Raw genomic sequence first — 10,491 nt, 5'->3', positions numbered from 1 at the left:
AACGAGAGATTTAGAGGGATTTAAATTTGAGGCCTAGTATTTAGGCGCTGGGTCACCGGTATGGATTTAGTGACAGAATTAGACTTGGAAATGCACAGAAGCGTGTGTGTGAAGTTATTCTGAATGACCCTATGTGCACCTTCAATATTATATACCCTTTTAGGGATAGATTTCAAATAGCTCTGATATAGCAGAAACCACTAAATTATGAAATTGCTAAATTGGGAATTGTACTTCAACCCAGAACAAAAAATGTGCTTTGACGGACACTAAATATCTTGCCCAGCAACAACAGTACAGCGGTGGGTAACGAGAGATTTAGAGGGATTTAAATTTGAGGCCTAGTATTTAGGCGCTGGGTGACAGGTATGGGTTTAGTGACAGAATTAGACTTGAAAATACACAGTAGCGGGTGTGTGTGAAGTTATTCTGAATGACCCAATGTGCACCTTCAATATTATATACCCTTTTTGGGATAGATTTCAAATAGCTCTGATATAGCAGGAACCACTAAATTATGAAATTGCTAAATTGGGAATTGTACTTCAACCCAGAACAAAAAATGTGCTTTGACGGACACTAAATATCTTGCCCAGCAACAACAGTACAGCGGTGGGTAACGAGAGATTTAGAGGGATTTAAATTTGAGGCCTAGTATTTAGGCGCTGGGTCACCGGTATGGATTTAGTGACAGAATTAGACTTGGAAATGCACAGAAGCGTGTGTGTGAAGTTATTCTGAATGACCCTATGTGCACCTTCAATATTATATACCCTTTTTGGGATAGATTTCAAATAGCTCTGATATAGCAGAAACCACTAAATTATGAAATTGCTAAATTGGGAATTGTACTTCAACCCAGAACAAAAAATGTGCTTTGACGGACACTAAATATCTTGCCCAGCAACAACAGTACAGTGGTGGGTAACGAGAGATTTAGAGGGATTTAAATTTGAGGCCTAGTATTTAGGCGCTGGGTCACCGGTATGGATTTAGTGACAGAATTAGACTTGGAAATGCACAGAAGCGTGTGTGTGAAGTTATTCTGAATGACCCTATGTGCACCTTCAATATTATATACCCTTTTAGGGATAGATTTCAAATAGCTCTGATATAGCAGAAACCACTAAATTATGAAATTGCTAAATTGGGAATTGTACTTCAACCCAGAACAAAAAATGTGCTTTGACGGACACTAAATATCTTGCCCAGCAACAACAGTACAGCGGTGGGTAACGAGAGATTTAGAGGGAATTAAATTTGAGGCCTAGTATTTAGGCGCTGGGTCACCGGTATGGATTTAGTGACAGAATTAGACTTGGAAATACACAGTAGCGGGTGTGTGTGAAGTTATTCTGAATGACCCTATGTGCACCTTCAATATTATATACCCTTTTTGGGATAGATTTCAAATAGCTCTGATATAGCAGGAACCACTAAATTATGAAATTGCTAAATTGGGAATTGTACTTCAACCCAGAACAAAAAATGTGCTTTGACGGGCACTAAATAACTTTCCCAGCTACAACAGGACAACGGTAACGAGAGATTTAGAGGGATTTAAATTTGAGGCCTAGTATTTAGGCGCTGGGTGACAGGTATGGGTTTAGTGACAGAATTAGACTTGGAAATACACAGTAGCGGGTGTGTGTGAAGTTATTCTGAATGACCCTATGTGCACCTTCAATATTATATACCCTTTTTGGGATAGATTTCAAATAGCTCTGATATAGCAGAAACCACTAAATTATGAAATTGCTAAATTGGGAATTGTACTTCAACCCAGAACAAAAAATGTGCTTTGACGGACACTAAATATCTTGCCCAGCAACAACAGTACAGCGGTGGGTAACGAGAGATTTAGAGGGAATTAAATTTGAGGCCTAGTATTTAGGCGCTGGGTCACCGGTATGGATTTAGTGACAGAATTAGACTTGGAAATACACAGTAGCGGGTGTGTGTGAAGTTACTCTGAATGACCCTATGTGCACCTTCAATATTATATACCCTTTTTGGGATAGATTTCAAAGAGCTCTGATATAGCAGGAACCACTAAATTATGAAATTGCTAAATTGGGAATTGTATTTCAACCCAGAACAAGAAATGTGCTTGAACGGACACTAAATAACTCGCCCAGCTACAGCACTAGGGACAGATTTAGCTGGATATAAATTTGAGGCCTAGTATTTAGGCGCTGGGTGACCGGTATGGATTTAGTGACAGAATTAGACTGGGATATGGCCAAAAAATGAACAGACTATTGCTGGTTAAATGCACTTGGTGTGACAGCTTCACCCTGATGTAGGCTTTAGCCAAAAAACAACCACACCATTGAGGGTTAAATGCACTTGGTGACAGGCGCAGCTTGCCCCTGATTTTGTATATGGCCAAAAAATGAACAGACTATTGCTGGTTAAATGCACTTGGTGTGACAGCTTCACCCTGATGTAGGCTTTAGCCAAAAAACAACCACACCATTGAGGGTTAAATGCACTTGGTGACAGGCGCAGCTTGCCCCTGATTTTGTATATGGCCAAAAAATGAACAGACTATTGCTGGTTAAATGCACTTGGTGTGACAGCTTCACCCTGATGTAGGCTTTAGCCAAAAAACAACCACACCATTGAGGGTTAAATGCACTTGGTGACAGGCGCAGCTTGCCCCTGATTTTGTATATGGCCAAAAAATGAACAGACTATTGCTGGTTAAATGCACTTGGTGTGACAGCTTCACCCTGATGTAGGCTTTAGCCAAAAAACAACCACACCATTGAGGGTTAAATGCACTTGGTCGCAGCTTGTGCTGGCGCACCACAAGACACAAAATGGCCGCCGATCACCCCAGAAAAATGAGACTGACAAACGGTCTGTGCAGCCTAAAAACAGTGAGCAATTGAGGATCAGCAGCTCAATGATCCACAGCTGCAGATCGATCAGTTAATCAAGTCCTTTGGAGGAGTTAATCTGCCTAATCTCGCCCTACTGTCGCAGCCGCAACCTCTCCCTACGCTAATCAGAGCAGAGTGACGGGCGGCGCTATGTGACTCCAGCTTAAATAGAGGCTGGGTCACATGGTGCTCTGGCCAATCACAGCCATGCCAATAGTAGGCATGGCTGTGATGGCCTCTTGGGGCAAGTAGTATGACGCTTGTTGATTGGCTGCTTTGCAGCCTTTCAAAAAGCGCCAAGAAAGCGTCACAAAAGCGCGAAGAAAGCGACGAACACCGAACCCGAACCCGGACTTTTACGAAAATGTCCGGGTTCGGGTCCGTGTCACGGACACCCCAAAATTCGGTACGAACCCGAACTATACAGTTCGAGTTCGCTCATCCCTACTTAGGGTGTCTACTTTCCGAAATGGGGTCATTTGTGGGGGTTTTCTACTGTTTGGGCATTGTAGAACCTCAGGAAACATGACAGGTGCTCAGAAAATCAGAGCCGTTTCAAAAAGCGGAAATTCACATTTTTGTACCATAGTTTGTAAATGCTATAACTTTTACCCAAACCATTTTTTTTTGCCCAAACATTTTTTTTTTATCAAAGACATGTTGAACTATAAATTTAGCGAAAAATTTATATATGGATGTCGTTTTTTTTGCAAAATTTCACAGCTGAAAGTGAAAAATGTCATTTTTTGCAAAAAAATCGTTACATTTTGATTAATAACAAAAAAAGAAAAATGTCAGCAGCAATAAAATACCACCAAATGAAAGCTCTATTAGTGAGAAGAAAAGGAGGTAAAATTCATTTGGGTGGTAAGTTGCATGACCGAGCGATAAACGGTGAAAGGAGTGTAGTGCCGAAGTGTAAAAAGTGGCCTGGTCATGAAGGGGGTTTCACCTAGCGGGGCTGAAGTGGTTAATGGAGCCACGACCCGTGATTTTTACGGCCAAATATAGGACAAGCTCTATCTTTCAACGGAACGGAAAAACGGAAATACGGAAACGGAATGCACACGGAACACATTCCGTTTTTTTTGCTGAACCATTGAAATGAATGGTTCCGTATACGGACCGTATACGGAACACAAATAAACGGTCCGTTCACTCTCAAAAAAAACATTTGTGTGAAATAGGCCTTAGTCAGTGTGCAATTTAAGGTAGAAATACACCCATCATTTTAAGAGGTTTTAAAAACACACTTTTTTTTGCCAAAAAACTGTATTTTCCTGATCTGCAAGTGTTAGTCTCCTTTTTTTTTTGTATATATTTTTATTGTAATTTTCAATTAAAACAAAGGTAACAGGATACCAAGGTATAGACTCGCAGGCCACGCCACAGTAATTTCAAGATCGGAGTAAATACATGACAATTATAAAGGTGAAGCATAAATGTATAAGTAATACATGGAGACAGACAGTAACAGTCCGGCGAGAGGAATAGGAAAAATTAGGACGCACATGCAGCTACAGAAACTAGAGAAGTGGAGGTGACAATGATAATTGGAGCGGTGATGGTAGAGTACCCTACCAAGTCTAGGAGGGGTTCCCGGAAGGGAAGTATTTTGTGTTATAGAACGTTGCCTGGGAGCTAAAGAATAAAATCTCATGCTAATTAAGCATCAAAGAAGAACACTAAAGTTTGGGGGATCTAAATTTAGACCACGACGACCATTTTTTGATGAATAAAACGTGAGTGCGTGACTCCCAAGAGGAGAGTTCCTCAAACCTGTGGATCTGGTCAATTTTTTGGAGCCATTGTTCCATGGTTGGAACTGTAGTTTGTAGCCAACATTTAGGGAGTAGGAGGCGAGCCGCTAGCAGCATTTGTGTGAATATGAAGGGCGGTTTAGTGTTACCCTTTTCTTGGGAGAAGGACAGGAGGGCAAGTTGCGGAGATGGCTGAAACAAGGTGCTACAGACCTTGTTGGCCACTGAGAAGACCTCACACCACCATTTATGGATAAGGGGGCACCCCCACCAGATATGGAAGAATGTACCTCTCTCTCCAAGGCACCTCCAGCATGTGTCCGAAGCAGACTCGGCAAATCTTGAGGTCTTATCTGGCGTGTTGTACCATCTGGTGAGAATTTTATAGCCATTTTCCTGAATTCGGACACAGCGGGAGGCCTGATGGGGAGATTCTAATAGTTTCGGTAGGGATTTGTAGGGGATGGTGATGTTCAGGTCTAGTTCCCATTGTCTCACAAAGGAAGGTTTTGCTATCATAGGAGGCAGCCGCAGTTTACCATAGATTTGTGAGATAAGTTTTCTGGGTGCTGATTGTGAAGATATTAGTGCTTCAAACCAAACTAGAGGGCGTACAAGGTCCCCTATGTTTATGTGGTGTTTCAGATAGGCTCTGAGGTAGGTGATCGAGAGGAAGTCCCGTGGGTGGGGATTGAGTAGGGCGTTTGTATCGTCTAGGTCCATCCAGACTCCAGTGGGGAGAGCCAGAGAGATCAAAGGGGCTGAGGAGGACATCAGTCCCGTAGAAGTCGAGCCTCTTAGGGTGGGAGAGGCCGTGTTCAGGGCGTCCTTTACTGATAGTAGGGGGGAAGGGAACGGAATGGAGCAGTGTGAGGAAGATAACCACCTCCATGCTTCAAGTGTGGCTCTGACAATTGGGTAATGAGACATCGGGCCAGGGAGAGTCAACCTCTGACCTAATAGAAGCGCTCTGGCTGGAATGTTCAAGATGTCTAATTCCATCTGAGCTATGACTGAGAATGGAGGGAGACGTAGCCAAGCTATTGCACGGGAGAGGAGAATGGCCTTCCCATAGAGATCAGGGTTTGGTAAACCTATTCCCCCTGAATGTCTGGGTCTGGTGAGGAGAGCAGAGGAGAGTCTCGCTTTCCTTCCACTCCAGATGAAGAGTCTAAACTTTTGCATTATGGAGTCATAGTAATGTTTGGGGACGGTGATGGGTAGAACTTGCTGCATATAGGTGAGTCGGGGTAGAATAAGGGATGAGAGGAGGTTTTTACGGCCAAACCAGGACAGCATCGGATTGGTTCGGGCCAGACTGTCAATAGTTTCAAAAAGTGAGTTTCTCAAAGGGGTGTAGTTGAGGGAGAATAGTTTGGCTATTTCAGGGCTAATCTTAACCCCTAAGTAAGTGATGGTGGGGGAGGACCAATTGAATGGGGAGTTAGCCATTAACTGGCACTTGGTTCCCCGAGGGATGCCTAGACATAGAACCAGCGATTTGTTGGCATTAATTTTGAAGTCTGATATGATGCTATATGTGTTGAGGTGGGACTGAATGCGAGGTGGTAAGGATACCTTCGGATTGACCGTCATTATAAGGACATCATCAGCAAAGGCGGCTATTTTTTGTTTCCTGCCTCCCAAACATAGACCTGCCACCTCCCGGTCCAATCTGATGGTTGCAAGAAATGGTTCGAGTGCCAAGATGAAAAGGAGGGGTGATAGTGGGCAACCCTGACGGGTCCCATTTCTAATGGGGAATGGGGAGGACAAGTTACCATTTACTAGAACTGTGGCTGTTGCATGCTCGTACATCGAAAAAGTTGCTTGGACATAGGGATCAGGTAGGCCAAAGCCCAACAGAACCTGTTTTAAATACGACCATTTTACCCTATCGAATGCTTTCTCAGCATCCTTGCTGAAGCAAAGGAGAGGCAATCCGTTTAGCATGGCAGAGAGTATTAATCACCCTGGCGGTGTTGTCTTTGCCTTCTCTGTTGCGGATAAAACCGACCTGATCCCCGTGAACAAGTTGTGGGAGGAGGATAGCTAACCTGTTGGCCAACATCTTGGCCAGGAGTTTGAGGTCTATGTTTAGGAGGGAGATGGGTCTATAATTGGAGCATAATTTGGAATCTCCTCCCTTTAATTCTGTTCATAACAAATTTGGTGGCCTTATCACCATGCGCAAATAATTTATGCTGGGAACTCATATAATATTTAGCTGCTTTGGATACCAGGAGGGATCTAAGTTTGGCCCTGAACTCCGATAGTTCTTGAGGTTGAGGGTCGGAGCGTTTTGCTTTGTGCTGTGATTCAAGCCTCTGAATATGTTTTAGAGCGTCATCAATTTCTCTTTCCCTCTTTTTCTTAAGGTGTGTGCCAATGCTAATGAATTGTCCCCTGATTACCGGCTTGTGGGCATCCCAGAGGGTGTTTACCGTGAGTTCAGGGCTCTTATTCAGGGAGAAGTACTCTGTGATGTGTTTAGAAATTGTTTCAACGGAATCTTGATAACCCAGGAGGGTTTCATTTAGGCGCCAATTAAAGCAATAACCCAGGAGGGTTTCATTTAGGCGCCAATTAAAGCATGAGGGAGTTTCCTTAGGGGCCAGGACTAAGATATACAGACGTGGACAAAATTGTTGGTACCCTTTGGTCAATGAAAGAAAAAGTCACAATGTTCACAGAAATAACTTTAATCTGACAAAAGTAATAATAAATTAAAATTCTATAAATGTTAACCAATGAAAGTCAGACATTGTTTTTCAACCATGCTTCAACAGAATTATGTAAAAAAATAAACTCATGAAACAGGCATGGACAAAAATGATGGTACCCCTAACTTAATATTTTGTTGCGCAACCTTTTGAGGCAATCACTGCAATCAAACGCTTCCTGTAACTGTCAATGAGACATCTGCACCTCTCAGCAGGTATTTTGGCCCACTCCTCATGAGCAAACTGCTCCAGTTGTGTCCGGTTTGAAGGGTGCCTTTTCCAGACTGCATGTTTCAGCTCCTTCCAAAGATGCTCAATAGGATTGAGGTCAGGGCTCATAGAAGGCCACTTTAGAATAGTCCAATTTTTTCCTCTTAGCCATTCTTGGGTGTTTTTAGCGGTGTGTTTTGGGTCATTGTCCTGTTGCAAGACCCATGACCTGCGACTGAGACCAAGCTTTCTGACACTGGCTAGTACATTTCTCTCTAGAATTCCTTGATAGTCTTGAGATTTCATTGTACCCTGCACAGATTCAAGACACCCTGTGCCAGACGCAGCAAAGCAGCCCCAGAACATAACAGAGCCTCCTCCATGTTTCACAGTAGGGACAGTGTTCTTTTCTTGATATGCTTCATTTTTTCGTCTGTGAACATACAGCTGATGTGCCTTGGCAAAAACTTCGATTTTTGTCTCATCTGTCCACAGGACATTCTCCCAGAAGCTTTGTGGCTTGTCAACATGTAGTTTGGCATATTCCAGTCTTGCTTTTTTATGATTCGTTTTCAACAATGGTGTCCTCCTTGGTCGTCTCCCATGTAGTCCACTTTGGCTCAAACAACGACGGATGGTGCGATCTGACACTGATGTTCCTTGAGCATGAAGTTCACCTTGAATCTCTTTAGAAGTCTTTCTAGGCTCTTTTGTTACCATTCGGATTATCCGTCTCTTAGATTTGTCATCAATTTTCCTCCTGCGGCCACGTCCAGGGAGGTTGGCTACAGTCCCATGGATCTTAAACTTATGAATAATATGTGCAACTGTACTCACAGGAACATCTAGTTGCTTGGAGATGGTCTTATAGCCTTTACCTTTAACATGCTTGTCTATAATTTTCTTTCTGATCTCTTGAGACAGCTCTTTCCTTTGCTTCCTCTGGTCCATGTCGAGTGTGGTACACACCATATCACCAAACAACACAGTGATTACCTGGAGCCATATATATAGGCCCAATGGCTGATTACAAGGTTGTAGACACCTGTGATGCTAATTAGTGGACACACCTTGAATTAACATGTCCCTTTGGTCACATTATGTTCTGTGTTTTCTAGGGGTACCATCATTTTTGTCCATGCCTGTTTCATGAGTTTATTTTTTTACATAATTCTGTTGAAGCATGGTTGAAAAACAATGTCTGACTTTCATTGGTTAACATTTATAGAATTTTAATTTATTATTACTTTTGTCAGATTAAAGTTATTTCTGTGACCATTGTGACTTTTTCTTTCATTGACCAAAGGGTACCAACAATTTTGTCCACGTCTGTATATAGGGGAATGGTCTGAGGCGTGTTCCTTAGAGATAAACAAGTAGTCTATTCTATAATAAGTGTTATGGACTGAGGAGAAGTACGTGTAATCTAGGGTGTCCGGATGGTGGGACCGCCATATGTCTATCAAATGTAAGTCCCAGAGGGCTTTCCTGATAGCTTTTAGGGATTTGCTAGAGTGGGATGACTTGTGTGAGGAAATGTCTAATTGTGGGTACAGTGCTAGATTTAGGTCACCCTCTGCAACTACGATACCCTCTTTGAAGGATTCTATGATAGGGAAAATGTCTGCTAGCCAACGAGATTGACCAGTGTTAGGTGCATATAGGTTAATAAAAGTGTAAGTTTGTGGCCCTATAGTGCCCTTAAGTAACAGAAACTTTCCGTCTGGATCTAAATGCTGATCCACGAAGTTGAAGGGGATTCTTCTATGTAGTCCTATACTGACCCCACTGGAGGCCGAGGAGCTGCCCCCACAATGATACCAGTTGGAATAGTAAGAGAACCTCATGTCGGGGTAGTGGTTAAAGCGGAAGTGCGTCTCCTGGAGGAAGACCACCCCAGCACCGGCCTTTCTTAGAATGGCAAAGATTTGGCTCCTTTTTGAAGGGGAGTGAAAACCTTTAACATTGTAAGAAGCAACAGACAGGTCAGCCATTGAGTATGGTGTGTATGGTGTTACCTTGCAGCTGGAGTGATCCTCCCCCAGGAAGCGCAGAGGACCAGTGTATGACCGCTGTCCAGTGCAACAATGAAGTTGCAGTAAGAAGAGGTTTACTCCTTGACAGTGAGAGAGGCATGTACCTTGGAATTAGAATAGGTAGGGGGAACAGAACAAAACATGTTAGACAAACAGTAATTGGAACAGCAAACATATTATGATATGTCATAAGTAAGTAAGAGGGGGTTAGTTGGTCTGTAGACCGATAAGGAGATCATATAACGCCCCGAGGAGGGCTGTAATGAGGCAAAAAGAGGGAGGAAGTCCATTTAGAGTAGTTATGACAGGACCCTTGGTCAGTGGATGGATGGTAGCACCGAAAAACTGTAGGCAGGCGGAGGTGTGGTTCTCAATGCTGGCAGGACCTTGAAAGGTCGGATTATGGCCACACGGGTCAGTCTATTGTTCTTAAGATAGACTTCTTGGGGTCAGATGTGAGCCTCTTTTCTTGGAGCGGGAAGACTTCGGTGTTCGGAGCACTTCAAAAGGGGTCACTTTGGGGATTTCTGGCAAAACACTTAGATCTTGAAAAAGTTCCCAGTTGTCAATCGGCATTGGGGGAACATTCAGTAGCTCAAAAGTGGCCGTGAGGTCTGTAAAAGATGAGATGTTGACCCTCTTGAACTCATATGTGAAAGCTAGACCAAACGGATAGGACCATCTATAAAGTATTTTGCGGGAACGGAGCCAATCCGTTAGAGGTTTCAGGGATCTACGTTTCTTCAATGTTGAAGGAGCTAGGTCTTGGTATATGTCGATCTTGGAATCTTCGTAAGTCAGGTCAGAGCGATTACGTGCAGCTTCCAGGATGGCGGCTTTCACTTGGAAGTTTAGAAATTTGCATATAATGTCT

Source organism: Bufo gargarizans, chromosome 2 (assembly GCF_014858855.1).
Source record: "Bufo gargarizans isolate SCDJY-AF-19 chromosome 2, ASM1485885v1, whole genome shotgun sequence".
NCBI classification, from domain to species: Eukaryota; Metazoa; Chordata; class Amphibia; order Anura; family Bufonidae; genus Bufo; species Bufo gargarizans.
Note: the sequence above shows the minus strand (reverse complement) of the source record.